At 45.0% G+C, this 25844-nt stretch overlaps 1 protein-coding gene across 6 annotated transcripts in view; it reads right to left on the bottom strand.

Moving 5' to 3' along the window:
- RALGAPB (Ral GTPase activating protein non-catalytic subunit beta) overlaps positions 1–25844 on the bottom strand; it is a 2501232-nt gene that overhangs the window by 2408353 nt on the left and 67035 nt on the right. For all 6 annotated transcript variants that reach the window (XM_069652125.1, XM_069652127.1, XM_069652128.1 and 3 more), the window contains exon 2: positions 10773–10913. The gene's annotated coding sequence lies outside the window, so the exon portion shown is untranslated. The remainder of the gene's footprint in view (positions 1–10772; positions 10914–25844) is intronic.

The raw sequence follows: 25844 nt of genomic DNA, 5'->3' as shown, positions 1-25844 counted from the left end.
GCTTTTGAAGGGGTATGCCACAAACTGCACTAGGAGAAAGATATAAATATGTGAGTTTTAATGCAATATACAGCACACCTTCTGAGAAAAATTGGCTAAAAAGCCATTGCGTTTGCAATGGTTTTGTAGGGTAACAACAATCCAATACATGAAAGTCACCAACAGTGCACATGAACATTAATGCTTTTCTATTAAAAATGCCATACCACAATGAAAACATGTCCAACTGGCTGCACAATGTAGACCAGTTTAATAACATCAAAGTAAAGCATGCCAGGCCACATTTAGACATACCTAGACTGGTTGCACCAAAATGCCAGTCGGAGCAATAACACTCATTAAGAAGAGAACACATATTCAAGCCTGCGTCTCTGTGGCCCCTAACAACACGGCCAAACTCTTTGAAATCTGTAAGCAACTGGTCAATCCTGTTGCAGTCGTTACCTCTCCTGTTCCCTCCCAGGCCCTTTGTATGGCTCTGTTCTCTCACTTGTCCGCTAAAACTTAGGACATCCAGTCCACCATCTCCTCTTCCTCTCTTGGCCTCCCATTGGCCAGCTCTACTTCTCTTCCTCCTTTCTCCTCTTTCTCGCTGACAATACCTGAAGAGGTTTCTAGACAAGTCCAATCTATGAAAGTGTTGTCCAACAAGTGCTCCCCTGCTCCTCTAGAACCTTCAAGGACCATATTGCTTTCTCTCCCTCTCTCTCCCTCCCCTCCTGGCCTACCTGACCTACCTGTCTGCTGTACTGACTGTTTGCTGGGCATCCTCAGAGTCTCACTATGTCCAGACTCTTTCTTGATTAGTCACCCCTGCACTGCCTCTGGGCCTACCACGCACTTAGGAGCTGTAACTGTAACCCTACAGTCCCTTTTTCTCCTTGCACTACCCAGAGCTGCACTGCCCTGTCTGCACTTACTCAGAGAATTGTTGCCCTGTTTTTCCCTCCCCTCTCCGTTGCACTTCCCCCTCCCTTTCCCCTTGCACTTCTCGTTCTCAGACCTGCACAATCTGAATGACACAAGGCCTAGTAAGATTGTTTGTCTTGTCCTCCCTCCATCTTCCCTCCCGTGTCTTTTCTCGCCTAGAAACACTTGTGTACAGGTACGTTATAAATGACTAACATTATATCATTTTATCACAGATGCCCAGAAAAATATACAATGCCTCAGTAAGAAACGACTAGTCTGGCAGCACCCAAATGCCAGCCTAGCCAGGTAATTACACTTAGCAGGACTGCTTTATCAGAAATGCCCAATTATTTTTAAAAAAGTCATACCAAACTGAGGAATGACTAGACTGGCTGCACCAAAATGCCTCTCTAGCCGCTAATGTCACATATCATGCCTGCTTAGACTGGACATAGATAACCATTATGATTTGTCACACAATCCCGCCGCCCCATAAACATCCCCTCTCCTTCCCACCCCTTCCCCAACCTCCAAAATCAGCTCCTTGGCCCAGAATTACATCCACGTCCCTCTTCCTTGTCCCAGAGCTTACATATGAGGCTCCTACACTCATAGGTAAGTACTGGGATGTGGAAGAGTGGGACTAGGAGTAATGAAGACTACAGGTAGCTAAGTGAGGCATTACCTCCATATACCTCTACCTCATCCCAGTACTTGTGTATGAGGCAGAGTGATTCATACACAAGTAGTGGGACGAGGAAGAATAGGGCTAGGAGTAATGAAGATTACCAATAGGTAATCAAGGCATTTAACACAAGTAGTGGTGCAACATTATTGAGTTGACTGGGATTCAGCACTCCTCCCACCAAATGTTGGGCTATGTTAATTCGACCTGGCAGACCTTCAGAGCATTTGCCGGACAGAACAGGATAAAGATGTTAAACGGCACCTGGGTTTGGCTGTTAACAAGAGCCTAGCAATTACTAACAAAGCATTTCACTGTTAGTACCTGCATTCAAATGGCAAATTTTTTTACCAATTGAAATCATGATGTGGGTTTAGTACTTGCATGCCAGGGGAGTGATTGGAAGGGTAGAGAGGGAACAGGAGACCACTCAATTCTCGCAGCAGTCCGTAAGTGGGAGCTTTAAACCTTAAAGGAGAGAGTTCACTGCTTGTAACATTAAAGCTGCACTAGAATAGTATCATTAAAATGTGTAAAGAAATTGGATGCCCTCACACAAATAAGTCTTCCCCTCCCCCACCGCCGTGAAGCTATCACCTCTCCCAACATTTGAAGGGGTCGCCCCCCGAAATGTAGGTTTTGTTGCACCCATGAACACAAGCCCACACACCATTCACCATATACACACATGCACACCCAGACATGCATCCATTTAAGTGTGCACCCCTTCACCATACACTCACACAGGCAGCCACCTATACATTTAAGTGTGCACCCTTTCACCATGCAGGCACAGCCAGGCAGTCACCCGTACATTTAAGTGTGCACCCTTTCACCATACACTCACACACGCACCTGTCATAGGGTTAAGGGGAGATATATTACTTCAAAAATAAATTGTTTCTTTTTGAAGTCACGTTGACTTCACAAAGAAATGATTTCCTTTAAGGAGAACCATAACAGAAATAATTTCTTTATGAATGCAGAGTGACTTCAAAAAAACTTCTGGTAGTCTTATGACCCTGGCGGTAGCCGTGCTGGTAAATACTGGCACAGCTGCTGCCGGAGTCATGAATTTTCCGGTGCCTGGGAATGGGCAATTACCGGTGCATTACAGCCCCACCGGACCCGGTAATTGCCCATTCCCGGCCACCCGAAAATATTACTCCCCATTCCCATTTGGGTCCAATTGAACTCAATGGGAATGGGGAGGCCGGATGCACCGGTGAATGGTGCCGGTGCATCCGTTGAGTTCTGCGCGCTGGCAGGCTGATAGGCACCCGCTTGCACAACTCGTAGTTAGCCGGTCTGGAAATGACGGTATTAGCAAGCTTACTGGTACCATTGTTTCCGGACCGGCAAACTCATAATGAGGCCCACTGTTTCTTTTTGAAGTCATAGGGTTTCCCCACCCCATGTCATGGAGGCCTCCAGCCTAGGGTCTTCCATTGCATGGGGCGGGGGGGGGGGAATCCCTCGGACTTCAAAAAGAAAGTTGCTTTTTGAAGTCACTCTGCCTTCATAAAGACATTGTTTCTGTTACAGAAATAATTTCTTTATGAATGCAAAGTGAAATCAAAAAGAAAAAAAGTGGGCCCCCTCCCAGGACATGTTCTGGTGGGCGCCCCCCCACACCTCGGGGGCTGCGGGGGCCCCCGTTACGCCAGTGGTTGTGAGTGTTGTCATAACAATGTCCCTGTGAGATGTGTAAGTCTTTCTACACAGGGCCTCACCGGCAATGGAAACAAAGGGTGGGGGAAAAAAAGGAAAGGAAGGAACATTTTATGTTTTGCCTCTAACACTAGGGGTTCAGCGTGCACACTAGCTAGTGCTTTTATAGTACTTTTGTAGTGCCATAGTCTTACCCTTCTGCTTTGCATCATCAGCTTAATACTTTGTTTTAGAAGGGTTATTCTGTTGTCTATGGCTGTAGCACGGAGGCCTATTGTTCTCCAACATTCCGGCGTGTCCTGAAAAAATGCATATTTCTTTTAGCTATTTGCATGGTAAAAAGAAGAAGAAGAAGGGACTACTGAGGTTTTTATCATATGCTTTAAAAGCGGGATTCCTAATGCATAATTGAAGTACAGCCAGCCCCCTATGGGCTGTATGTACGAGACAGGTAAGAGGAGACCTATTCCCCAAGTGTCCCAGCAGCTGCTGTGTTGTGCTGACGCTTACCCGAGATTTCAGGAGTCAGCGATCGTGGCGTCTTAGTTCCGAGTTCTGCATTCAATGTGAGAGCCCGGTGTAGACACTCATGTATGCGCGATTCGCGCATGCGCAGTACGCAAGGGGCATGTTTGGCACAAGCTGTGAATTTACAGCGACTCCATCTTGGAGTGTTGTGTGCCCGTGTTGTGAAATACAAATCTGCTTAGGCAAACATTGCATTGCATATGTGCATGGGTGTGGGTAAAGGTATTTGCAACATTTTACATTCTGAACCACATATGGAAACAATTGAACACTGGAAAAATTCCAGAGATTTGAAAACTCAGGCAGTTTCACAAAACATTGCCGTGGTTACGAGGATAAATCTTTTGATCTATATAGCCCCGCAGAAATGGAGGTTTTGGAGCGGGTGTGCTAATGCTGCCGCCTCTGGTGTTGAAAGTGGTTGCTGGGAGCCCAGCGGGACACAGGCAAAGGGGGGGTAGGTGTAAATGCCGGACGTGTTTGAGGAACAGTACGTTTATATTCAATGTTGCAGTTATTCAGTGCAAACAATGACTTGATCAAATCAAAGTGGTTGTAAGGGGCCACAGTGCCTAAGTTGCTTGTTTAGAGGGTGGCTAACGTCTGCCAATTTGTCTGCTTGTTTAGTCCAGACTGGTCCTTCTTAAAACGGAAGATCCATAGCTGTTCACGTCTATATAGCATGTCATGCAAGCTCCCTCCCCTTCTGGGAACATTTAGTTTTTCTATTATTGCCGAGGTAAAGCTTGCAGGTTCATGTTTTTTTGCTACAAAATGTTCCACCATGGGGGCTGTCCATTTTTTGTGCGAATACATGACCTATTTAAGCTTAAGCGTAGTTTTTATTAGCCTTGTTGTCATGCCCACGTATCTGAGCATGCATGGACAGGTAATCAGATATATAACATTGCTGCTATTGCAATTAGTTAGTGTCCTTTGTGTCCATGGAAAATGCCAGCCGATGTCAATTGTTGTGCTCCTTTTTGTGCTGGAACACAAGCTGCATTGTCCACAGGGTGTGTGGCCAGTTGGTGGTGCTTGGTTCCATAGGGTGGCCACTGTTTCAACTTTCGGTTCCTTGTAGGTGTGGATGAGTGCGTCTCGCAGATTCTGTCTCCTCTTAATCGTGAATCTGGGTATTTCTAGAGTTGCTTCTCCCACATTTAGAGTTAACCATAACTTCAGGATCTCTTTCTTCAGTTTATTCGTCATGGGTGAGTAGCTCATTACTGCTGTGATCTTGTCTTCTTTGGTCTCAGCTCTCCTGCCTTGTTCTAAGGTAGTGTCTCGTGGGATGTTTTTGGCTCTCTTACGAGCCTGTTTAATAGTGTTCCTCGGGTAGCCCCGTGCTTTTAGTTTGACTGCTAGAGTTCTAGTCTGGTTGTCATACTCAGCTGTGCTGGAATAATTTCTGCGGTACTGTAGAAACTGCCCAAATGGTAGGTTTTTCCTCAGGGTCGGTGGGTGATGGCTCTCATATCGAAGCAATGAATTGCGGTCTGTGGGTTTGTTAAAGACCTTGCTTGTAATTTTTCCATCTCTGATTTGCAACTGTAGATCCAGAAAGTGTATGGATGTCCAGCTGTGTGTTTCCGAAAAGGTGAGGAACCTGTTCTGTTCATTGAGCCATCCCATAAAATTCTTCAAATCCTCTTCTGTGCCGTTGAATACCATCAGGACGTCATCTATGTATCTTGATCACATTTCTATTTTGGTGGTCCTGGGGTTTCCTGTGTGGTAAATCACTTGGTCCTCAAACTCTGCCACATGTAAGTTTGCCAGACTAGGTGCGAACATGGAACCCATCGCGGCTCCTGATGTTTGCTCAAAGTACATGTCCTCATATAGAAAGTAGTTTTTCGTCAATGCAATTTCTGCCAGTTGCATCACGAGAGGGATTGGTATGTCAATAGGAGGTGTTTTATTGGTCAAAACCTTTTCCACCACTTGGAGGGTTGCCCCCTGTGGGATGCGTGTGTACAATGATTCAATGTCAAGTGTGACCAGGAGTTGTAGCTCCTGGTTGAATGATCGTTCTTTTATCGGGTAGAGAACAGCACTGGTGTCTTTGAGGTAGGACTTAATTTTGCCAACTTCTGGTTTCAAGAAAAAGTCGACAAATCGACTTTAGGTAGTGCATAAAAAGCTAGTTTTCTTGTCGTTTTTGGGTTTAGGAAATCATATTCATTATTGCTGATTTGTCCCTCAGCTTCCTCCAATATTGGTATGATCAGAAGGCATATGCGGGCTGTCGGGTCGCTTCCAAGGCGTCTGTAGCTGGAATGGTCTCCCAGGAGGTCCAGGAACATTTTCTTGTAGTCAACAGTGTCCATTATAACAGTAGCCCCCCCCCTTGTCTGCAGGTTTGATAGTGATGTCGTCATTCTCAGACAGGGACTAGAGGGCTACTTTTTCTCTTGTAGAGTAGTTTTTGTACCCATGCTGGTTGTGGTGTTCCAATTCTACCAGTTTTTTTGTTGATTGCTTTTTCAAAGGTAATTGATTCAGGAGTAATCCCGTTGGCTGGAGGGTAGTAGGTTGACTTGCCCTTCAGGTTGGTTGCACTCTTTTCTGGCATCATCGGTGTGTTTCCAAAGAATTGTTTCAGACGTATTTTTCTGATGAGTTGTGCTAACTCGATCCGAGTTTGGAAATGATCGTGGGTGGCCGTGGCTACGAAGGACAGCCCTTTTTCCAGGAGCTTGTATTGGTCACAGTTCAATGTGTAGCTGGACAGGTTCATTACTAAAGAGAAGGAGATGGTATCAGTATTTGTACTTTCGCGTGGTTCAATATTCAGTATGTTCCCTGGCCTGGCGGTGCTTTCCATCTGCGGCCTCTGTTCCAAGTCACCCGTGGTGCCTGGTTCTGCCACTGCTGTTGCCAGTGTCCTCGTCCTCTGTTCTTTTTTTTCTCTTGGCCTCTGTTGAGAAAAGGAGGGATTTGGTTCCCACTTCCACCGGTGTTGTTTAGGATCGTGAAACCCACATTCCTGTTGGCAGAGCTGCCGGTGGAGCTGTTCACACTCGAGGTACTTGGAGCACTCCCATTAGAACTACCCGAGATTCCACTGGAGAAAGTCCAGTTGTGGAGACGGGGACGGTTGTTCTGTTCAAGCCATCCCTGGTGGTCTAGTGACCATCACCCCTCCCAGTAAAAAACACATTTCCAATCTGCCCCCAGGGAGGTCTAAATTACAAGCCCCATTCATTTGGGGTGGGGGGCACCCCCTACTTTTATTTAAAAAAAACATCCCTGGTGGACTAGTGACCCACAACCCCAGTAAATACATATTTGCCCCTTCCTAGGGGCAGATTGGCAGTTTACACTGCCAATCTGCCCCCAGGGAGGGCTACATGACATGCCCCCCATCCATTTGTGGTGGGGGGAAGATTGCCACCCCCCTTTCAATAGCAAACATCCCTGGTGGTCTAGTGTGCCCCCACAACAAACCCACCAACAAAAGCTTTTTTTGCCCCTTCCCTTTACTGTGCCCATCAGCCCCAGGGTGGGAAAAACATACTGCCCCATGCTTGAGGGGCTGGGGAGTGGGGAGGGTGGCCTCCTCAACCCCCCCAATTCAAAAACAGACCCCTGGTGGTCTAGTGGTATTACTGGGCAAAGATCGAGAAATACGCGTCCAGCAATGCTTCAAGGAAGGTGCCGTTGGAAAGGGGGAAGAGTCACCCCTTTCCAACGACACCTACCTCGATCAGAATCGGCATAGAAATGCCTGAGGTCGAGGGAGGAACTTACCTCCCATTTCACCGCCGCAGCCAGAAATGGCTGCAGCAGTGAAATGTACATGCAGTGTCACGTCAGCGCGCCTTACGCACGCTGACGTGACACTTAAGGAAATCTTACCCCCGGGCCATCTCCTCCTCACATAGCCCGGAGTTTGAAGTTAGAGATTTTGGCGATCGCCGCTTTGCAGTGATCGCACAAATACAAGTGCCAAAAAGGACGAGCTATCTCGTCCTCGGCACTGGAAACGTAGTGCTGAGGACAAGATTGCTCGTCCTTGACATTTAAGGGGTTAATGTACGTGCTGAAGAATTAGTTAATTTGGTGATTTCATTTGGATCTTCAGTTTTAATTGCAAAACATTTTTTAAGTTTTACATTTCTACAAAATTTGACAAGATCTATATATATATATAGGTTCATTACAGCTAGTATTGTGCTAGGAGCAAACGAGGGACCTTATGAAAGTAATTTGGCATCATCCTCATCAAGTACAACTGTAGAAAAATGAATGACAATATTTTGTCTCCCTGAAATGTCAGTTTCTCACGATTTGTGCTCTTGTTCCGACACCCTTGTTTAAGTCTTCTTCACATTGCACTCTTGTGTTTATGCTTTTTTACTCTACAAGCTAGTCTTCTGAATGTTCCAAACTCAATGTCTGTGATTGCATTCCCAAAATTAGAATATATTTGATTTACCTCTCCTACATTGTTTACTTTGTGCACTGTTCATTTCTTTTATGTTTCGTATTGGTGGCTTCTTCATAACTATGTATGCTTTCTGCATCTGAGCTAGTAGACATAAAATTTACAGAACTACATCAAGAATGTTTTTGTCAATGAGTGGTCATAACAATGTCAATATGTATATATCCTGTCTAATCTATAGTCTGTTTGATCTCTAAACAACTAAGTTTTTGTTTTAAATTTCATCTTGAAATTCTTTAAGGATCTCTTTCATAGTATTGTCGTTTTTATAAACTATCAGGTCACTCAATCTTTCTCCTTTTCTTCTTTTAATTTCACCATTCCATTTCCGATTTTCTTGTGCACTTTATCTGCATGTATCATAAGTTGTTTTAACAAATGTAGCGAAGATTGATTCAGATTTTCATCGCATAATTCACTTAGTTCTTGGTCCTCGGTTTCATCAAAGTTTGGGAAGACATGTATTCTTAGTCTGAGGTATCATTTTCTAATTGATTTAAAGGAACTATTTCTCAATATTTAAAAATGTAATTTTTGAAAACAGTCCCAGTTTCCAAATGTCTAGTGTTTCACTGGTACTGCTTTTACTATTAGAAAAAGCATGTGCTGTGCTCCTTCTTGGGGAAAATAAGGCTTTGATGTCATACTCTCTCCACTCTTCATAACAACTCGAACAATAAAATGGATTCAGCTGGGTCAGTCTGTGTTTGAAATAAATATGCAAATCAGGATAAACAAATGAGACTATCCTGCGCATAAGGTAATAAAATGCCAATTTCATTTATGAACTGCACAGTATAACAATCCCTTCCTGATCGGGGGAAAAAAAAAAGCATACAACACGTTCCCATTGCTGAAAAGTTCAATTAAAATGTACATTATAGGTCAAATCGAAGAAACGTACATTTGTCCAGAAGAAATCAAACATATTGAACTATGGGCTTGTTCATAGAGGACATTCTAGTGATGTGGATTAAATGGGGTACAGAGTAACATATTATACGCTGGGGACTCTTGTTAGTTTCTCAAACTACCTTGGGATTACAAAAACATACTGCTACATTTTACACCATCGCGAAAGAGAAATGACTGTAAATTAATTCCAGGAAGACAAAAATGATGGCGTGTTCGCAAAGTAGGAAAGAGTTGTATCATCCAGAGTGTGAAATAGACGGTGCCAGCAGAGAGGAAGCATGTTTTTTTTATTATCATGGACTCATTTTTGTAAATTACACAAAATGCAAAATGGGAAGTCCAATAGGGTAAAAGTAGCCTAAAACTCGAAATGGTCATGCCAATCACAAGCGTTTGAATTTGGGGCTAAACAAACGCTACCAGGGATCTGTAAAGATCTCTGTTAGCACTGTGTTTTCCCTTTGCCTTGCTTATGACACCGGAGGCCAGACCAAGGGACTATTGCACAGCTTATGATGAATCAGATGTACTTTGTTTTACAGCAGCCATTCCCTTGGCAAACACAAGCCTACACATTCTTTGGAAGGGTGAAATCTGCCTGAACAAAGCCTTGTTGCTTTTATAAAAGGCAGATTCTCACATATCTAGTATGCAATTGCCTCCATTTTCTAAATACGGCAATAAGAATTGGGCCTAGAAATTAATATTTGCCCTTGAACTTGGCCTTCTGCCGTTTTTGGGTAATTTGACATTTGAGTTTTTATTAGGTCCGCCAAACAAGGTTATGCTGCACCATAAAGAGTAAGAATAGGTAGGTACAAATACCTGAATCGTAGTTCCAGAAACCTTTAGTAGCACCACTTATTTGTGAACAAGATGTTGCCAGAAAATGAATCTTAAATGTATCCTTTTATAACTGTTCTCGTTTGCAGTATTTCTTTTCTGTTGCATTATTTCTGCCCGTTCATTAGCTGGCAGGCTCACAAGTGTCTAACTGGTTTGTAGTTATGGTAAAGTGGGACTCCCATCCGAAACAGTGATTTTTAGAGGCTTATAAAATGTATCCCCCTGTAGACAAACCTTTTCCAAGATAAAATATGGCCCCAATTTGATCCATCAATCCAGAGCACAGCCAGCTTTCTGCAATAGTTTCAACTGCCCAATAACGCGCCCATTCTAGACACCAACATAAGCTTTTCGTTTGAGTACCATTCTCTTAACAACGGAGAAGTCAAAGTGAAAAGTCAGACTAACTAGAAAGCTATCACTTTAGATCCAAGAACAGATAACATCAGCGATTGAAATTGTTGGGAGCAGCTGAGCTCCTGGCAGTAGCCCGAAAAGGTCTACTTAGAGTAACACAAGCTGCTATCAGGAGCCACTTTTGAAACCTATGGCCAACTGGTACTTTACAAATACACCTGTGTGACATTAACAGTCTGTGAATTGGTTTAAAAATGTGCATTAGGAAAACTCTACAAGACGATGGGTCGTACGGGCGGAAGCACAATACACCACGGACAAGGATCAGGCACTCAGAAACTACTATGGTATTGATTTGGTGCAGTACAAAAGCAGAGTAATATTACATAATGGCTAAACACTTACAGTTGGCATCCCATGAAGACATCAGATTTGTGGTACACCAAGTTATCTGCTCATCTTTCTCCGAAGGTTACCACTGCCGACCATTTTTTGCCAGATGCTCTAAAGCAGTTTTTAACTTTGATGAAATCTTTATTTCGATCCCTGCAATACATGGAGTAAAAAGCTTAAAAGGGGCACATATCAACAGGGCACATATCAGTGTGTTGTCCAGCAAATTGCTTGGCTTTAAGAAGTGACACATTTGTCTTGCTGGAGTGTCATTACCAACTATACTAATTCAAAGTCCTTTGATTATAATCTAGTATTCCACAATTCATTCAATGGTGATAATCACCCGTGGAGATGGCAACGACTGGAGGTGGGGGAATTCATCATGTGACCATGCAGCTATGGTGTTAAAATCTCAGTTATGAGATATCCATAATCTAGATACATATCAAGCATCTCAACAACTCTTCATAAAATAATGACAAATATTACTGCTCAGATAGGTGAGCAGGATGTGGGTGCTTAAAGAAAACAATGAGTATAGTAGTGGTCAAAATCTCAAGTGCAGGTTTCTATACAACCATAAAAGGTAACTTGCCTCCTCAATTCTACACCTACACAGCATACCATTTTTGACTCACCGAGAGTCGATTAACGCTAGCTTGTGGCGAGTGCACATTTTGCACCCCGAGGATAGCCCAATTTAAAATATCTTATACAGCAACACAAAAATGTCATGCTATACAAAGCAAATACCATCATGTAAACACTATTATCTTGAAATGTATTGTGATAAAACAACCCCCTACTAATGACATTTTAAATGTTTTGGTTAAAGGTTGTAAAGTAGCTTTTACCTGGTTTCAGCAAACAAATAATTCCCAAATCTTACATTTAGTTTTACTGATTCGCATAAAATCAGTGTATACTAAGAAAGCATATGGTCCTAAGTAACTTGGCATTCATTTGTAATAAGGCCAGCTTGTCAACCAAGATGTCTTGTACCACACTTCGTGTTTGCAAGATCCGACGAAAAAGATGCGTGTGTTCATATATTATGTTTTTACATTTACCCAGAGAAAGAAGTAGGCACCTTCAGGGGAGGCAAACATTCAAGTTGAAAGCTACTAGCCAACCATTAAAAAAAAGTCACTCGCCACCTCACTTCTACACATACGCATAGCACACCACGTCTTGCTCGCCAAGAGTCAATCATCTTAGTCACTGGAAATATTGCAACCTTCCTATGAAGTTCATATTTACCCATTTTCCCTCGTTGTCAAAAGGAACATGGAGAAAGTGGAAATTAAATGATGAGATCTGTTGGATCTAAATAAATAATACATTTTACACCATTCTGGTCCTTAAATTCTTCGATACATGCTCCAAGAATAACAACTGCATTGCAATCCAACTACCAAAATCTTTGTAAAATGTATTTGGGCATTGAGCTTACTGAACAAATGTGATTTAGAGGGGCATGCGTATATAAATAAAAGTGATTTAAGTGTTTTTTGACAACTAGAGACGAAGGCCAAACATTTCTCAGACAATTCCACTGCAATAGCAGCTGAAGCTAAAGCAATAAACAGAAGTGGGTCATTCCACCCAAGACCGATTAGATGCATCATGTCATAGTTGTTATTCCCACACAGAAGCCACACTAGCACTCAAGACTGGAGAATACCAACCAACACCCTCTAAATAGGCCAAGGCTACCTCTTGAACCCAAGAGTACAAATCAAGCAGCAAAACTCAATGGGATCACATCATCCCTGCCTTCTTAATGGCCTCCAGTCAATTGAAGAATTGAATTAAAAGCTCTCTGCATCACTTACCAAGCCTCTCAAGGATGGGGCTCAAAACACAAGTGCCTGGCAAGACAATTCAATCCATTAAGACATCTTTAATGACAATCCCACAATACAACAACAAATTACAAGGCAGGGCATTATTTGCAGTCCTCACCAGCGACCTTCAGAACTCCATGCATATGTTATTAACAACCTGACTTTCCAGAAATCCATAAAAGCTGGCAGTTTACTAGGCCACATAACGAAACTCTGCTGACACAGAACCCCCTGCTAGAGGATGCGACTAACTCACAAAACCATGAAGCGCCAAATATGCCAGGACGGAAAAATAAGTTTGGTACCAGGATAGCATTTCAATAACCTAGAAACAGGACCAACGGCAGCCAAGACCTTTCAGGCCTAGCAAGTGACCACTGACAAGACTTCATCCAGCCCCTCACCAACTTTTTCATCCTGCTTTCTATCTTACACCACACACTCCAGCTACATAAGCTCCAGCGAACGTCCACCACACTAACACCATATACCTCTACACCACTTTCACCACAATACTTTCTACTCAGCCAGTACTCACCCTGTATGCTCACTATGATTTATCAATTAACCAAGCAGAATAGCAATGTGGAAACTTAAAAGAACAAGCAGTTTTTTCAGCGTGCAGGGAAAACAGGAATACACTTGTTGGGCTAATTCTGTTGGCCTTGCTTGCCGATGCATATTCCAAACTGTGAAGCGACAAACCAGGTGGCTGGCTGACAACCGTGTGCTTAAAATGGGTCTTGTGCTTATTATGTTCTCTGTGCTCCTTTTTATGGTAACCATGTGTCATGTAATCCTGCTGGCCAATGTGTATAAACATGAAGACTTTGTGACAGAAGGCAGAGGTATGGACAAAGCATTTTAGTCCTTTTGCTCTCCGTTTAAACGCATTCTGAATGAATAAACCTTTGCTGCCAAACAGCGCTGTGCCAGTATCCCATTTGCTTGGTGTGAATGGATTATTTCCCACAGCAACACCTGTGCCCCTGTCTTGCGAGACAGACAGACAGACAGACAGACAGACAGACAGACAGACAGACAGACAGACAGACAGACACTTCCTAGTAGCATATTTTGGAATGGCCACTCCATCTCAGGAAATAGCCGCCTAAATCAAGAGATCTGCTTGCCTTCCTCCAAAGCGAGCCTTCTGGCTGCCTTGAAAGGACAGTTGACCTGGCCGGGGAACATGCAACAGAAAGCTGGGTGAATAGTGAGGGGCATACGGAGAGGGCAGCAGAAGAGGGCACCCAGAGAAGAAAACGTGCAGGTCTGCAGCAAAGTGTGGAGCAATGGAGTCACAAAGCCACAACCCCGAAGGAAGTACATGTACCCTGCGATAGTGCTGAGGAGACCAGGTATGACTTCCGATTGTGGACTATCCGGAGGAGGCTACGCAAATGAAATCAGAGGTATGCCATGTGGGGCTGATAAAGATGGAAGTCAAGCACCAAGGCTCCAGGAAAGAGGAGTAACTGAGCTGTGCAGCTCACGGATGCCCGTAGGGAGCACCACATTCAGAGCTGTGTAGCAGGCCACTCAATCCAGCATGCCACAAAGGGGCCCAGGCCTGGGGATTTCCTAAACTGACTCTTACCTCAGGTGTTGAGGAATATGGAACCAGCAGGGAAGCAGGAGACCTGTAGCCTGCCTGCTCCAAGGTGCAGTAGAGAAATGGCAAGTGAGAGGAGCCTAGGCAGGGCCCAGGATAACGCCAAGTGTCTCCCCACCACTCATCCAATCACAGAACACCAGTGAAGAGGAATTATAAATGTCCGCCAGGTCGATGTAGGACAACACAGGCACTTGCAGGTGTTGCCAGGAGGCAAAAGACATGGACGTTTTCAAAGAAAAGTGGATCAGTGCAAATGTGCAAATTTTTAAAAGCAAAAAACACATATGCTTCAGGAAACAAATCCAAGACAGTGTTCAGCTCTGAAGTCAAGTGGGTCAAGGCTAGAAGAACATTAATATTGGCCCTCTGATGTTCGTCTTGATGACCACGACGGTGATGAATCGATTCCCCAGCTGTGACCTTCTCCCATGTGGCCAGGGAATGGAAGCCACTACCTGATCCCGACCCTGACACTGGGGGTCGCTATATGAGTGAGGATCCCCAGGGGAAAGACAACCTCCAGGGAGATGTTATGGCTTCATCGGGTGAGACATGCCATCCCCCATTTTCTCTTAAGAACAACCCTCCCATATCCAAGACCCTCATGGCCTATTGTGGTGATACATCCAATCCTTCTCCCATGAAGAATAGGGAATTCGCCTTCTCCAATTCCGCTCATTAATCATTTAGAACCCACTCATCAATCATTCAGACCCATTTAAGAATACTGGAAATGGTTATTTAAGTCAATTCTCGAAAGTGAACATCATCTCCCAGAATGACCAAAGTACTGGGACTAAGAAGCTGAACTGAACACTGAAGATCAGTGAAAGCCAAAAGACTAACGTGCGCTCTAGTGTTTGTAGAAACACAACTATGCCTGAGAAGTTTAAAAGGCAAACAAAGCAAGGAATCAATGTCTGCTGCTGGCGGGAGAGAGATGTGGGAACTCCACAAGCCGGTGAGAGACTCCTGGGTGTTAGCAGGTGACAGATCAGTGCTTTACTTATCGGAGTCCGGAGAGAAGTAGACGCGTGAAGCGGAAGCCGCAACAAACGAAGGAATCAAGAAGAAGCTCCCCCGAGAAGGAAACCGGCAGAGAGGTTTCTCTGGTTGGTTGTCCGCGGGAGAGACGGACGACGTCAACAAGAGCAGGTGAGTCCACTCAGAGGCAGTGGGGGTCACAGGGAGTGAAGTAAATGAAATACAAGTAACCAAGAGAGAAGGAACGAATTAACTTGATGCAAGAAGGTGGATTAGACATTAAATAAACCCTTTTCAAGGAAAAGGGTATAGGTATACACATAAGGGGAAAAGCCACATCGGATAATATGTCCGGAGGACAGTTTCACAAACAAAGTGCAACTTTGGAGAAGGGCAGAAGACCCGTGGGACTATAAGAGGTCCTGGCAGGAGAGTACACCAGCAATCACCAGTGAGTGAAAACAAGAAGTCCTGGCAGGGAACAATAACTTTATGAAATAAAGAGGTCCTGAGAAGAAACATCAGGACTGAAGAAACGATTGTGTTGATTAAAAGACAAAGCGGTATGAGAAGATACATCAGGACAAGAACCCGTACATCAATTGTTGTGGGCCTAAAACGGTACAAAGAACTGTTGTGTAAGACTTTGGAGAGCAAAGAGAAATCCTAGAGAAGGGAACCATCCTTTCGAACGAGGACTCGATCCTGGAGAACTTTATGTTGGGGCCATTTATTATTCTTTTCTGAACACTTTTATAAATAGGCATTTCCTTTTTCACCTTACAGTTTTGTTTTACTGTGAGGGTCAGAAAAGAACTTTGGACACGGGACAGTATTGATTTTGACATCCTTACAAAGACAGAGCCTTAGTTTTGGTTTAGGTAGGAAAATTCCTCAGAGCAGGATCAGAGAGGCCTTTTCCTAACACCTTTTATTTTCAATAGAAGTCTTTAACCAAAAAAATATGGCTAACTTGTGTTTGAGTTTCATTCCCGAATCCTCACAAGACATTGGACTGGAAAGAGAGATTGCTTAAATTTAAATACCCAGAAAGACTGGTGGCAGAAAAGGGTGATGTCGCCAGGTTGTGCTTGCATCCTCCCCCCTCTCACCCCACCCCACGCCACACCGAACCCCGCTTCAAGGGAGATGAGATCGGAATTATAAACCTAAATATCGGTAATCAGAGAAAAAATTTAAAGATGGTAGAGTTGAAGCCCAGGAGAATAACTCAACGGACCCTTTAGAACTAAAGTACGAGAAGCTAGAATATATTTTCAAAATAAAGAGGGAGAGAGAAGGTGCAACATGGAACTTGGGAGAACCGGAAAATCCGAATGAGACCTTGTATTACAAATGAGTAGGCAAGGCGTAAAATAAGCAGTGTTGCATAGCAACTTGCTATGTAATCTCAAAACTCTCACCTGAGTCGCAAGATATGGAATCCTTGCGAGATGTCTTGGTCTTTTCTTTCTTTCGTTTGGTATTTCGTCTTGTTATGAAGACGATCTTTGAAGAGATAGGGCCCATCCTCCCCTGCTGACACAGTGACCTCCTAAGGTGACAACTGGTTGGGCACTGGGGCAACCTGGCAGGAAGTGTCCAGGTATCTTGAGGGAAAAGCCAATGAGGCAAAAAAAAACAGCTGGAAGTGAAGGATCCAAGATAGATGTGAAGTACTTGCACAGTAGAGTGTCTCAGTCGGGAGGGTGTTACCCAAGGCAAGTCTGCCAGCTGAAGGTCTATAGTCCAGATAAGGGTGCTGAGGAGGGAGGAGTCTGGGAGAGTAACTTTGTTCCGGGAACGGAACTAAAGAAAAGAGGGAATTAAAGAAAGTTCAGGAATGCAAGACCACACAGGCAAAAGCAGGAGCACCCCTCCCCTCCCATTTCACTGTCGTTCCCTGGGCAGCCTCTGCCCGGCAGCCCCACGGCTAAGGGCCCCAGGCCAAGGGTGGCTCCTACTGGTGGCTCCCCTGTTGGTGTCTGCAGGTGTCCGCTGGAGACGCCAGCCACCACCTCCCTCCCTTCTGACCTCCGGCTCACCCCTCCCTCCACTCACTAGTGGCTACTCCTCTGCAGTTCTACTTGCATAAACCACCTGCCTTAGTATTGCATTGTGAAACCTAGGCCTTTTCTCCCTACTTTAGGATTCTCAAACGTAGGTAGCTTCCACTAGTTTTAAATTTGCTTGTAGCTGCTCCACTAAAATTGCTTTGTTTTAATTTATTTGTATTCTGCACTTCTAAAATTGCATTGTGAAACATAGGCCTTTTCTCCCTCTTTAGGAATCTCAATCTTAGTTATGTCTTCTCTCCTGTCCTAGAATGTCCTGCGCTTTTTCTGCGTTCGCTTCCTGAGTGCTGTTGTCTTGTCCCATATCTCTACTCACCTGCATCTCGCTTTCTTCCTATCTACCCCTGGGACAGCCCCCTCTCCTCTCCCACCTACTCTATGGTGCTCTCTGTCTCCCCTATCTTGTCTAACTGCTTCTCTATCGACTATCCTGCTCTCCTCACTAAGTCTGGTAGGAAGAAGTTTAAAAAGGACATCCTGGTCTCCAACCCAGGCCTCCCTAACACCAATACCTACATCAGTGCCTCCTCCAAGGAAACTCTCACCGACATCCTCTTTGTCGTTCCTTCACCAGATCTATGGACCCCGCATATGGTCTCTGTGCACACACTCCTTTCTCCTCTTCTACCATTAATGGTGGCACCCGTTGGGACGCCATCCTGGCCTCCTTACTATCCTCTAAGGTCATCATTAATGTCTACTCTAATGGGACCGTCTTGGTCCAAGGCCCTCAGGCCAACCTTCATCTCTTTGATAGACGCTTTCCGCGCCTCATCAACTTCCTTTCCTCTCCTGCTGTCCCCTCTCCTCTTCCCTTGGCTACCTTGCTTTCCCCCTCCCTCTCTGCCCCCTCTCGAGCGCCTTCTACACTCCCGCAGGGCTTGCCTCTGATCTGTACCCCTCCCCGGAAGTCCTTCAAGGATGGCAACCTTCTCCACATTGGCACTCTCAACCCCTGCTCCACTGTCAAACATTCCTCTGATAACTGCCGCCTTCTTGAAGAACTTGACCTTGATGTCCTCGGTCTCACTGAGACATGGTTTACGGCCAGCTCTGTCACCAGCTTTGATACGCTCCTACCTGATGGCTACAAGATCCTCTCCGTGCCCAGGCCCCACCGCTCTGGTGGAGGCATTGCCCTCATCTTCCCTGAGTGGATTCCTGCCTCTGTTACTCCTATGCAGGCCTACTCCTCTTTTGAATGCCTCATCTGCAGGCTCTCTCTCTCCCCGAGCCATTCCCTTACCGTGGCTACTATCTATCGGCCACCTGGTCAGATTTCTTCCTTCCTTTCAGAGTGGGCAGACATATCCTCCTCACTTCTGGCCTCAACCACTCAACTCCTTCTTGTAGACTTCAACATTCACCTGGATGCCTCCTGTCCCCCCTGCGTACTCTTTCGCGACCTCTGCGACTCGCTCTCACTCACCATTCTCCCCCCTGGCCCGACTCATTCTGCAGGACACACTCTTGATGTCCTGATCTCTTCTGACCTTCCCCTCTCTATCCCTCTCTCCACTCCTCTCTCCTGGAGTGATCACTTTCTCCCTTCCTACCACCTCACCCTCCCTACCCCGCAGGGCAAGCCACCTCCATCGCTGCCACCCACCTTCTCGGTCATCCAACCCATGAAACGCGTGTCAGTTGAGGCTTTCGCCAGCACCTTCTTACCCCCTCCTCCCCCTCTGGCTGACTCTCACGCTGACACAGCCCTCTCCACGCTCCACTCTGCTATATCCGATACTCTTGATATCCTTGCCCTTGTCATGAGAATCCTCCTGAAGCCCAAAGCCAAGTGTAACTCCTGGTATGACTCAGACCTCGTCACCCTAAAACGCAGGTGTAGGGTGGCCGAGAGGAAATGGCGTGTTTCAAGTTCATCCTCTGACAAACTGGCCTGCCGCCTGCTGCAAAGGCAATACCGGCTCTCCGTCCTCACCAAGAAGAGAGCCCATATCCAAGCCCACGTCTTTGCAGCATCTAACAACTCGGCTGAACTCTTTAAAATCTGCAAGGAACTGGCCAATCCTGCCACAGTCTCTCCCTCTCCTGTCCCTTCCCAGGCCCTCTGCACGGCACTGGCTTCTCACTTGATTTCTAAAACTCAGGACATCCTGTCCTCACTCTCCTCCTTTTGCCTCCCCCTATACACTCCCCGCTCTTCCTCTGGCCCTTCCTCAGCCACCCCTCCTCCCTCCTTCTCGGCCTTTCCCCTTTTCTCTGCAGATGAGGTTTCTAGACAAGTCCGATCTATGAAAGTCTCGTCAGAACAGGTTCACCCCTGTTCCTCCAAAACTATCAAGGACCACATCGACTTCCTGTCTCCAGCCCTGGCTGATTTCTGCAACCACTCCTTCGCCACTGGAGTCTTCCCTTCCCCCCGGAAGCACTCCCTTGTGCACCCTCTTCTAAAGAAACCCTCAGCAAACCCCTCCTGCCCGGCTAACTATCGCCCAATCTCCATCACTCCCTTCCTGGGCACTTTCCAGGAGAAACTGGCCATCTCCCAGCTCAATCTCCACACTGAATCTGTTGGTTGTCTTCATGACCATCAGTCTGGCTTTAGAGCTGCCAGAAGCACAGAAACTGCTCTTCTGAACATCCGTGAAGACCTGCTCACCAACCTTGCCTCTAATACCCTGTGCGTTTTCATCTTGCTTGACCTCTCCTCTGCCTTTGACACTGTCAGCCATGCCATCCTGCTCAACCGTCTCCGTGATAACCTGGGTATCACTGGTCAGACTCTGGCGTGGCTGACTTCTTTCCTCTCCAATCGACCCTCCCAGGTCCAACTGGGGTCCTTCCTCTCCGACATCTTTTTCTCTACCTGTGGTGTCCCCCAGGGATCTAACCTCTCTCCTTGGCTGTTCAACCAATACCTGGCACTCCTTGGCCACCTCATCGCCGTTCTCTATCCCAACTTTCAGCACTATGTGGACGATACCCAGCTCATTTTCAGGCTACCCTCGGGCTCCTCCTCTCCTTCCCTCATCTCTGACTGTCTGTCTGCCATCCAGGAGTGGTGTGCCGCCAACGACCTCTGCCTCAATGCCAGCAAGACTGAGATTTTACTCATCAGCACACCCACTCCCTCCTTCCCTGCAGCTCTCTGGCCGGCCTCCCTTGGCCCTCGTCCTACTCCCACCTGCAAGGCTAAAAACCTCAGGGTCATCTTCAACTCTGCTCTCTCCTTCTCCCCTCACATCTCCGACATCTCTAAGAAGTCAAACTACCAGCTGCACCTCCTTAGAGGTATTCTTCCTTTCCTCTCCTTCCCTCAGAAGCTCACCGTCTCCAGAGCCCTGGTCCGCTCTATGCTGGACTATTGTAACAGCCTCTATCTAAATCTGCCTGCCTCTACTCTCTGCCCCCTGCAACTGAACCACAACAGGACTGCAAGACTTGTCCTTGGCCTCAAGCCCAGGGATCGTATCTCTGCAGGACTGAAATCCCTGCACTGGCTCCCAGTGGCTGCGAGGATTAAGTAAAAAACCCTCTGCATTGTACACAAGGCCTTCTGGGGTCTGGGGCCGAAATACCTTCACCTCTCTCTTCCTACATATCTTCCTTCTCGAGCTCTTCGCTCATCCGCCTCCTTCTCCCTCAGTGTCATTCGCTTCTCCAAGCAACAAGTTGGTGGCAGATTACTCTCTTCGGCTGGGGCCTCTCTCTGAAACAGCCTTCCTGCCTCCCTGAAACTCGAGGAGAACCATCTGCGGTTTCGGAAGCACCTCAAAACCTTCCTCTTTGCCTTTGCTTTCTCTCCCCTGCTGATATCCTGGATGAAATTGTTCGGGTTACCTGGCCACCCTTTTGATCTCTGGCCCAGGCCCCGTCAATTGCCCACTTGCACTGCCTCCCTGGCAACCCCTGCACCTGGGGAACGTTGTTCTGTATCCCCACAGTCCCCCTATCAGCACTTTTATCTGCACTTCCTTGCACTGGCCACCAGCTGGCCGTTTATTTATTTTCTTATTTATTCTGCTTTTTCCCCCATTTACTGCACTTTCCCCTCTCTCTTCCCCGCGCACTTTTCTTTTTTCCCCCCTTCCCATGCACTTGTACGATCTGAATGACACTTGGCCTAGTAGGATCGTTGTCTGTCCTCCCATTGTTTCCCCCCCTTGCCTCTTCGCGCCTTGAAACACTTGTGTATAAGCGCGTTATAAATGCCATATCATATCATACCATATCACCCTTAGAAGCGAGAATCAGGAGAGAACAGCTACCCAAGGGGAAACTGAAGAGAGATAGCGGTAGCGGGGCGAGCAGGATTCCAACAGGAGAAACAGCTAATAGGCAAGCAACAGCAGGGCGAACACAGAGATCCAAGCGGGAGCACAGGTGATAGGAAAGCAGCAGCAAGGCGAACACAGATTCAAACGGGAAGCAATGCGAGAGATAAAAGAGCGCACTGAAGAATCGATGCGAGGCAATCCAGTAAATGCAAGAGGCAAAGAGCATTAGCGTTTTACTCAGGGTCAGGAGTGTACAGGTTTGCAACGCACTCGCGTTGAGGGCTCGTCGGTACATAAAGTCCTTCCCATGTCCTGCGGCCATCTTGGAAATAGACTAGACCGTCCTTAGTGAAAAAATGTGTTGGAACACACGTTGGTCGGACTTCCCGTATGTATTGCAATGTTCTGTGCCCCCCCTTGCACCAGCGATGCCATAGGAACCAGCGGGCAGCTGTGACATGTAATTCTGAAGGTTTGCTAAATAAATTGACACTTCTGTAGCAGAACAGGCGAGTTCAATTATACTGTTCAATGAAAACACAGCTGACCCTGCATTCCTCCCTGGTTCTCAGGGCGCTCCTTACCCTCTTTTGTTCTCCATTTGCTGCAGGTTCAAATGGGCTAATAGAGAGAGAGAGGGCAGCAATAATCATATCCTCCAGCTCCTAAAAGTGCCAAAGGCCTGTGTGGGAACAATTCTTTATTTTCAAATAACTGAAAACCAGAAGTAAACCGGGATGATATTTCTGTTAAGCCAACTATATTCTGTTTGGTAAAGATCAGTAAGTGTTAACTTAATTTCTTTTAAAAAGGCAGTCCTGTAATTCCACTCCTAAAAATGTAAGCTGTTACATAATGCATAATTACAGTTTTTCTACTGTAAAACACTGCAATGTCTCCATGTTTATTAGTGAAGTTCAGTGTATCCAAATCTCATAGTGGCCACCATGTTTCATTTTGATGGGGAAGGTGCATCATCTTAATGAGGGAACACTTTTGGAAAATGTACAGGATTCCAATGCCAAATGCTTTTGATGGAAAATCGAGTTCTGTAACCCGATGGTTGTAAACCTCTGTGCAACTGGGCCTCAATCAATAAGCTGATACCAAACTCCTTTACGTTCTGTCATATCAACCTGTTGCTTTATACCAGCTACCCTGTAAGTGAGATGTCTGCAAACTACAATATTCCACATAGTTTGCTGTCACACCCAGAGAGGTATCTGCAACCCTTCCCTAACCACGGAAGCCGAATGGAGAACGACCCTCCCACCTTGGTTGGCACAGGTCCCTGATGTTTGTAATATAGGTCGCCAAGCGGCAGCCAATTTGGTGGGTGGAGGTTGTGGATAGGGAGGGGGAAAGTGTCACCAGAAAGGAGGTTAGGGAAACGTACTTGGATAGGTAGAGGGGTTTACAAGGGGGAAAGTAATGCAATCACTCATACATCAATACTGGGTGGCTTAGCACTTCCTTGATTATTGCCTGAGCAGCTCCTACCAATCTTGCTACTACCAATACCTACACTCCTTCCTGCAATCTTGCTACTACCAATACCTACACTCCTTCCTGCAACCTACTAGATAAGGACTCAATCATACCAGCTCTTCCTTCCTACACAAGATAGACCGGATTGCCACTGTGAACACATATATAAATGAGCACATGAAATGAAACACATGATGAAATGACAAACGCAGTGTCTACTGTAGACACATATAAGCTACAAAAGAGCCTACTATGTGCTCTTTTTTAAGGGGCTGTGTTGATGAGGACTAGAGAATCTAAAAGTTAAAGGTTTCCACAAAGACAGCTTCCTGTCCCTACACTCTGTGTTGTTTAATGAATATCTCCCTTCTTATATCTACATTAGCATACCAAAATAATTGGGCTGCGGGCACAACATCTTTAAAAAAAATATATGTCATTTTTTAATTTTAACAATTTCTACAAAAACAATCACATTCATAATGTACATACAAGTGATACTCTCTGATTGTTAGCAACACCTTCCTAAATAACAATCTTTGTTGATTCACAATTGATAAATACATAACATTACCCATGATGTAAAAAAACAAACCACAGCCACATCCATTGGTACCTTCTTGGGCTATCACAATGATACCTAGCTGTGTGTCATACCAGTCTTTATCTATTGGCAGTTAAGTGATTTGTAAACTCACAAACACCAGACACCCCAGTGCAGTACTATAGGTCTGCTCGTCAACAGTTCTGTCACAGTCATCTGTAATAGTGTGTCAACATTAAGAATATGTTTCTGGAACCACTTATTTTAAAAAAAAAAACATAGAATTCATCTTAATAGTATGTTTCTTTTGGTTATGTCATCAGGACACTTCATGTTTTCACAATATTTTGTTTTATCTTACGTGTTGATTTTATCAAGTAGATCTTTCTTCAGATCACACTAAAAATAAACACATTTAAAATCAATTATTTCCATGTGCCCTTATTTTTGCGTGGTCACAGATATAATGGGGGTGTACTCAAAGAACACTAACCTTAAATTTCTTTTCAGAATGTTAGGATGTGTTTAATTTGCTCTTCTCAGTATTTCAAATTTCGTAACAAGTTGCAAAATCCAGCTGAAGAGTAATATATACTTTATTTTAGTGACTGGTAATCTTAATTTTTCAAAGTTGCACATACTTTGTTGTTTTCTCTTTACACATTACAATCCTCTATATTGTTGTAAGGATGGGTCTAATTGCTGATCAACAGCCAACGAGTGATCAGCAAGTGTCTGAATGACTCACCTGATGTTGTATTTCTATGAATGCGTGATCGACGCATATCAACGTGAGTCAGATGACTGTGTGTGGCGGCCATCTTGGTTTGGTCTAACTCAATTGGTGTTACAAATCTCATGGGAACTGCTGGATCGCACGTTTCCATGACACCACTCGTGTGATTCAGCCAAACTGTGTTTGCCTCAACTCAAATATTTGTATGATTATAATTACAGCCAATGCACAATGGAGTTCTGTGCAGATTGGCCCATATGTTCTTTTTCTCGTGATGAAATGATTCCGAAGTTGTTACCGGATTTTAAAAAAAATTCCCATTCCATTAGACCCTACTCTCCTTCAATATTTACAGATGGTGACATCAATCAAGTTTGTTGTTATGTGTCGATCTGTCTTGCGCTAGATTTATACAATTAATGGATCTCAATCTTGTTCATGCTGAATATCTGTCATGGTCTCTTGATGGGTCCTCGTCTATTGAATGGATAAAAAGGCTCCATTCAATCGAAATATTAAGGCCGTCTTTTACTGTATTAAGCTCATATATCAATTTCTGCTCGAGTTTCCTTAATCTTAAATCTCTATCTCCTCACCTCGGGTGGGGTCCTAGTGTTTGTATAATGAACCACCAGATGTCTTCATGTCCATGGCTGCTGAAAAATGGGCTACCAAGGGTTTATCAACCACCTTGTTCTTTACACGATGACGTTTTAATGTTATGGTCTGGAGGACGTGACGAACAACTTGTTCTTGATATGGCTTAATCAACAGGAAGCTTGTATACATTTTGTAAATACTGAAGGAGAGTAGGGTCTAATGGAATGGGATTTTTTTTTTTTTTTAATCCAGTAACAACTTCGGAATCATTTCATCACGAGAAAAAGAACATATGGGTCGATCTACTCAGAACACCATTGTGCTTTGGGTGTAATTAATCATAAAAACATTTGAGTTGAGGCAAACATAGTTTGGCTGAATCACACGAGTGGTGTCATAGAAACGTGCGATCCAGCAGTTCGCATGAGATTTGTAACACCAATTGAGTTAGACCAAACCAAGATGGCCGCAACACGCGGTCATCTGACTCACGTTGATATGCGTCAGGCACGTATTCATAGAAATACAACATCACGTGAGTCATTGAGACACTTGCTGATCGCTCGGTACCTGGTGACCGTTGACCTGGAACGAAGTAGACATCTCGCTTTGATTTAAGGTGAGAGAGAGATTCAGACAACCTCAGAAGAAATTGCCGATGTAAATAGTTCCGTACATTACTGATAGCAATTCCGTACGTTACTGATAGCAATATTCTCACGCCACTTAGGAAGTGCGGAGAAACAACACGAGTCTCTACTCGTACTGCTGTATTGCGGATAGCGGACTACAGCGCATGGAAGCAACACACAGTGGGCTTTAACCAGCCACCACGTGTGTAAGTAAAAAATGAACTACATGGAGGGGCAAGCTGTTCCTTTTTGTAAACAGCATGTAGTACATCTACATTTTCAAATTATTTTTTGCAGTTTGTGCGCTTAACCCCTACTG

The sequence above is a fragment of the Ambystoma mexicanum genome, chromosome 3p (assembly GCF_040938575.1).
Source record: "Ambystoma mexicanum isolate Mex_15411 chromosome 3p, UKY_AmexF1_1, whole genome shotgun sequence".
Lineage (NCBI taxonomy): Eukaryota > Metazoa > Chordata > Amphibia > Caudata > Ambystomatidae > Ambystoma > Ambystoma mexicanum.
The sequence above is the reverse complement of the archived record's forward strand: the minus strand, read 5'-3'. Positions and strand labels throughout refer to the sequence as shown.